This window comes from Clarias gariepinus, chromosome 24, assembly GCF_024256425.1.
Source record: "Clarias gariepinus isolate MV-2021 ecotype Netherlands chromosome 24, CGAR_prim_01v2, whole genome shotgun sequence".
In the NCBI taxonomy this organism is placed as follows: domain Eukaryota; kingdom Metazoa; phylum Chordata; class Actinopteri; order Siluriformes; family Clariidae; genus Clarias; species Clarias gariepinus.
The window spans coordinates 7,818,424-7,825,426 of record NC_071123.1 but is presented as its reverse complement, the minus strand read 5'-3'; the positions used below and the strand labels follow the sequence as shown (position 1 = coordinate 7,825,426).

The 7,003-nt window shown below is 36.4% G+C and overlaps 1 long non-coding RNA gene across 1 annotated transcript; it reads left to right on the top strand.

Moving 5' to 3' along the window:
* Positions 1-4,144: 4,144 nt before the first annotated feature.
* Positions 4,145-4,686, top strand: LOC128511904 (uncharacterized). The gene is made up of 3 exons (XR_008356223.1): positions 4,145-4,221; positions 4,304-4,427; positions 4,534-4,686. It is a non-coding gene; the product is annotated as an uncharacterized LOC128511904 (long non-coding RNA).
* Positions 4,687-7,003: the final 2,317 nt, after the last annotated feature.

Below are 7,003 nucleotides of genomic sequence, written 5' to 3'. Positions count from 1 at the left end.
ACTGTCCCTTAGGAGTCTTTATAAGTCCCACGTTACAAGGCGCTGTCTACAGTGAAGGTACTGAATTAGCTGACATCTGCTGCTCAGGAATCGATTTTTTACTTATTTTGCATGACAGCGTTAAGAAAGACGGCACTTTCTATGCAAATTTAACATTGCACAACATTCTTCCACTAACGCTTACTTCGACATGGGTTAACTTATCAATAGCATGCCATAATAGACAAATATATAAATTAAATCACCAAACTGTCGCTAATATTTTCATGTAATCTGTAGTGGCGGTGAAACGAACCGGGTATACAATCATACTGTGTGACAAACAGCTGACAACACTTCGCAAACAATGTGAAGCATGTCAGAGGTTGGGGTTGTATAGCGCGCTTTTACCCCTATCTCACTTATGCGGTTTGCAAGCAATATAGCTTTTCTCAAATGAAAATGATTTTTATTGTTCATTGAATATTATACTTCAGTCGGTATATCTTTTTTATATGCCAAATTATTGTTAATCCGTATATTCTATTATATACAAACACATTGTAATAAAATAACAATTTAACAGTTACATTAAATACCACATTAGCATCTTTGCTGTGGAATGCTTGTTGTAAAATTACTGACACCCATCAATGTTATTCCTAAGATTTAAGAAGACGTGTTATTAGAGAAGAAGACCTTTAAAGACTTAAGGATTGAAATGAAAGACTTCGTTAGCTGTGAACAGAATGACACGGCTGGTTCAGAGGCGATTCAGAACGACTTAGAAGCAATTACTGCAGAGACAGTGTGTTGTTTAAGATGACATAACTTTATCAGTGTTCTTGCTGAAAGTGCCTCTGTGACTGGTTGTGAATGTGGGTTTTGGCAGGCACCTGCTCTCTCCTTAGTACTACGGACCGTACAGATCTCTCACCCATGTACAATGCCTGGGACACCCAGTTATATAGTTACATGTCACAGTACAGTTACTGCCTGTTATCAGCCTCCTGTCCAATCAGATTACTCGGTTGGAACTTACTGCCAGAGGCGGCGTTACCATAAGGCAAAAGTAGGCGAGCGCCTAGAGCTCCGAACTGTCAGGGCCCCAAGACTTAAGCCTAACTAAGTAGCACTTACATCTAACATTTAAAAATGATTAAAATCCACTTGCTAAAATAGTATTAGAATGCCATCACGATAGGCGAGTTGTGTTGAAGTGCAAGCCCCAAACACACACTACAATGGCACATTCCGTGTGACGAAATCTACATCCACGAAAAAGTTACCCAAGTGGTGAAGAACAGACTATTAATAGAATCTTTGGCAAAGGTAACAATTTTTTACACCTGTGCATCAGACGTCACCTAAGGTCAACAATGTCAAAACAGGGCTCTCCATTGAGCACAAAGTCAGAAAATAAGTGGACATGGAGTCAGGAAAAACAATGTGTGTTGAAGATTTTAGTGTCCTGACCTACATTATTTACCCCAGCCATGCACACAATAAGACTCGTTATTTTAAATATTTTTTAATTAACATTATTTTCATTTTATTTTTAATCCAACACTCAAATATTTGTGTGTTTTTCCAACCCACTAAATCTCATTTGATGAAGGAAGACTAAGCTATTGTAAAAAAAAAGTAAATAATAATAAAAAACAGGGAGAAAGAATAAAAGGTAGAGAAATACTATAGAGAAAATGAATTTGGAATTCATTTTGTTCATTTTGTCATGCACTTGTTTCTGTATCACAAAATAAATGCTGATCCGTCCATGACAATCTTATATCTGGATTCTGTAGCTGCACTTCCTGTGGATCAACCCCATAAAGCCAATTTTAATGTAGTGAAAGATTGTTTAAGAGAGTTTAACTAAGTGCATTGTGGGCCATTAGAACCTTAACATGAACTCTACAGCTTACTTTGTCCTGAATACGTGACTTGTTTGTACAAACTGTAGCTTTAATATGGCTTGCTTTTCTGACCTTGAACTGCTCGTCCACTAAGAATGGCTTTTTAATTTCTTTAAACGAAAAAAAATAAATCCTCCCATTCAGGCTAAGGCCAGGCTACTAACGAACTTCACGTCAATCGTGTTAGTCAAAATGTATTTTTTTTAAACATTTAAGCAACAATACGTATAAAAATAACCGTAGAAGAGCAGTGAGAGAGCCGCAACCGGCTCGCAAGCCGCGGGTTCGCCACCCCTGCCTTAGCCCATACATTTTTCGTGAGTGATGCTAAATGTGAATTGTTATTGTTATTATTAGTAGTTTATTATTGTTAACATTTAACAGCATAAGCATGTGTTTCTCTGAGGAGGTACTTCACTGTTGGATAAAAGGTGGATTCTGAATCACTCTTAGTCATACACTATGTAACCCAAAGGCCCAAATCTTTCTATTCTATTAAGCTTTCTTACCTTTACCCAATGCCACATGAGGGGTGCCCCTGCGAATGACACAAGTGTGATGCTTTCTCATGTGCACACTGCTTATATCTACACATCTGTGCTTATATCTAATGATCATCTGTGTGGATGGCATCACACGCATCTCTTATTGCCTGGACCAGTGCCAGTGCTCTCTCTCTCTCTTTCTTCCTTCTCTTCTCCCCTTTTGGAATTGTATTTCTCTAGCTTTTATTCTTTCTCCCTGTTCTTTTATTATTTACTTTTTTCAAATTGCTTAGTCTTCCTTTATCAAATGAGATTTAGTGGGTGGGGAAAACATGAATATTGGGGTGTGGATTAAGAATAATATGAAAATAATGTTAATTTTAAAGATATTTAGTCTCTTTGTGTGCATGGCTGGGGTAAATAGTTCAGAGGTCAATCGTCAACTATGAATCCGCTGATCATGTTGAAATACGAAGGTATCTGTATCAGATATGTAAACTGACAATAAGTTAAATTAATTGTTGAAAATTGTTTGTGCATTAGTTAACCTGTTAATGTTTTGTTGTTGTTGTTGTTTTCTACAGGGCTGTTTTAGACATCTGGATGATGACATCTGAAAGATCCTATTAATTGTCTGATTTTATCTTGTGGGAACGAGTGATTTGCCAGGCTTTTGCATGAAAACTACAGGGGTCAATTACACTTACATCAACACTGATGTGAGTCTGTTTTGAAGGCCTTCATTGCTTTCTTTAATTTGCTTTGTGGTTAAAGTGAGCTGCATGCACACTCTGGTGTCTTCTGGCCTTCTTTGAGGTTTGGCATGATTTTAGATCTGTTTTCTCACACACCAGCCCTTTACTTCGAAATGTGACTTGTGGGTTGTGTGTGGAAAATTTTTTAATCGGAATATAATAATGATTAACTGAGTGACAAGTGTAACCGATCATGTTATTCACCACTGATCACATTATCAGCAAAGTTCTCTCACGCGTCCTGTACGAGGGCCGTTCAAGTCAAACCGGGACCCCAGAGTGCACAACAACACATTTAAAGATGAGTTGATATGTTTAAAATAACCCTAAATAGTCATAGTCAACACTCATTGCTTTATAAAACATTCAGTCTATTTAATTTGAATCCAGTGATGATTTTATTTTGGCCTTACTTGGGACATTCTGATCAATCAGAACTGGACATTTATTAGCGATGTGATTACGTTACACGCTGCAACTACAGGCTATGCGACGCTGGCTTATCAGGATTTTTTTTTCCATTGCACAATGGCTAATTTTGTGTTAGGGCCACATTATCTCAGCCCCCATACAGAAAGTTCCAGACGATTCAGTTACTTTGTATATCTGATCATCAGCCAGTATATAACCAAGACTTTTCTGTCTGAGCAATTCTGTTCGTCGTCGTTACAATCCCTTTTACAATCCCTGGTAAGGTAATTTTCATTTCATGTTTTTTTAATAAGCATTGTTCTGTAAAACTGTAATTTGAAGTGATATTTTCATTGTAAATGCCATAGGATCACTGGAAAAAAGGTTGTGTCAGTTCATAGCTAACTTAACAGAGATGGCCATCTGGATCACCCTCTTTATGGCCTTTGTGGTTATGAACCTCTCTCTGTCTGTTAGAGGTACAGATTTCACTCACTCTTTCACTGAGTAACAAATTCCAGATTTGTTCTGTTATAATGTGAAAGCATTTATAGATAAAGGAATGTATGACAAACACACAGTGGTGTAACCCCACATTTCTTTCTGCAGGAATTAATTATCCCTTTCCACAAAGCTGCAAAGAGGTCAAAGAAAGATTTAACCAAATCGTACAAGGTATGTGCTGAAACAACACACGGAACAATATTTTATGTAAAAAGCAACGTTCAAAGCAATAGTTACAACGTTCTGGTTTCAGCTATTCCAGTTGAAAGAATTCGGCGAATCAGGCTGCCCTGCTAACAATGGCCCCTTTGTTCCTGTAATGTACGACACGGGGAACGCTACATTCAACCAGAAGCTGTACGGACCCCACGCCGTAGGTCTGTAAGGAAACTAATAAGAAGCACACAAGTCATTATTCAATATTTTTAGAATTTTAATGATGTAAAATAAATATACTGTATATATCTTACTTTGTCTCTCCAGGCAACACTGAACCCGGATACATCGTGTTCCGAGCCACTAACTTGGCCGAGAACCCAACTGCGATCTGCTTAGGGGTCAAACCGAAAGACTGTAATCCGGAACGCGTGAGCATGAAATCTGTTCTGTTCACACAGAAATTAAAACTTGACTCTAAATCAGGAGACTGCTGTTTATTAGACTTTTAATAGAAGTTCATTAGACATTTTTAGTCTGTTTGTCTACTTTCCTGCTTCTGCTTGCTGAGACGTGAAGCTTGAGAATTAATGAGCTGCTCTCTGTCTGTGTGTGTGTGTGTGTGTGTGTGTGTGTAAATAGTACTATATTGGAGGACATGTGAATTTTTCAGGTTACTCTACAACTGAGTGCGGTGACTTTGCTGCTTTAGCCTGGGATGATACCTGGGGAGTCAGTGAGCAGATGATCGAGGCGGCGGTGCTCATCTTCTACCGCTGAGAGAGAACATTCCAAAACGAACAGCACATGATTCACAAATCAGTATGCATGCATGATTACTGGTCAGTGTGTGTGTGTCAGAGGACAGCAAGTTTATAATCAGTGTGTGTGTCCTCAATCCTGATTTTTATGACACATTAAAGTTATAAGCATTCTCTTGTGTCAGTGTATGGTTCATTTACACACTGATTTAACTGCTAAAAGTTTTTGGGGTCTTTCCCACGTTCCTGGTTAAATTCTTAGTTGTGGCTATGCTGAGATAGACGAGATGAAGTTTAGGACTTTTTTATGATAATAATTTAGCATTCTTTTCTTTTGCAAAAAATTTTTATTGCTTCAAAACATTAGGAAAAAAAAATGTGTTACATATATACTGTATTAGTAACCAAACACCAACCAAAGAACACCCACCCTATCCCGACAGAGCAATAGGAATATATACACATATGCAAAAATTAATAATAATAATAATAATAATAATAATAACAAATAATAATAAATAATAATAATAAAATGAAAATATATTTTATAAAATACATTAAGACTAACAGTTCAACAGATATAAATTCCAATGAAAGTGAAAAATATATTAAAATAAGTCTTAACAAACATAATTCTTGTATTAAGACGGTCAATACGTGAGCAAGGCCCTCAACTGCTTAGATATATCATAAGCTAAAAATGTAAGTCGATCTGGATAAGGGTGTCTGCCAAATGCCTAAATGTTTTTTTCCTTTTATTTATTAATAAACAAGAGGAAAATACAAATATACCTATCTCATTACACTGGAAACAAAACAATACTAAACCATTCTTCTGCCAAATAGGTAAAAATTTTGTGATGTACAACAACAGCAAATGGGCAAAAATGTTCATTTAGTGCTAGTAAATGTTCATTTGGTAATAGTAAATTAGCTATTATTAAGCAACATAAGGCTGACCTAACACTTTATACACCCTTACAAGCTTTTTACAGTCAGTTACCTCACAACCATTCCCAGACATAACATATGACAAACCCTCCGGGCCTTAATATTTATATTTGCTGCAAATGAATCTTCTACCACTAGGTGACAGAGTAAACTCATTTTAGCAGAGTTTGACATTTCTCTCAATTTTGCTACACAGACACATCAGGTCATGAGATGCTTTGGCAGATGGCCATAACATCTGCATATGTAAAATAAATCTAACTCATCTCTCCATCAGCTTAATCTCTTGTTCACACAGCTCATGGGAATAGACCAACATCCTATTTTATTACCAAACAGAAGGTCAAAGTGTCCTAAAAGCACAGTCACTGGCTTCACAAATCCCGTCCCAGAACCTCTGAACAGGCGGACAAAACCATAGAGCGTGGATGTGGATTGCTTTGACAGTGTAAGCAGTTGTTGGAAGCTGTAAAACCCATCCTGAGCATCCTATGACCTGTATAGTACGCTCTATTGTATTGTATTAATTGTAAACTAGGATTTCTAATCAGTTTAAAGGTTTTTAAACATATCTGAGACCAGAAATTATGATCCCAGCTGACTGATAGATCTGCCCCCCATTTTGAATAGGAAGCGATACTGATTGATCTATTTTGGAAAGTCTTCTGTATATTTTAGACAGTAATTTGGGGGTTTTGAAATTAAGAAAATCTGCCACACTTGGTGGTATTTGTAATTTTATATGATTAGACTTGAATTTCCTTTTTACTATAGATTTAATTTGTTGATATTCTAAAAATCTGTTCTTTATAATCCTATATTGTTTAACTAATATGGAAAAAAAGGGAATAAAGTCTGTCCCTTTATATATATATGTTCCAGGTATTTAATACCTTTATAACTCCAATCTGTCAAGTTCAAATTCAAATTTTATTTGTCACATACACAGTCATACACAGTACGATATGCAGTGAAATGCTTATACGACCGCCAGTAACCTTAAAAAAGAGAATTAAAGCTTATACAGTAGATAAGAAATAAATATAAATAAAAAAAATACGATGGAAAATAAATGTAACTTGGAT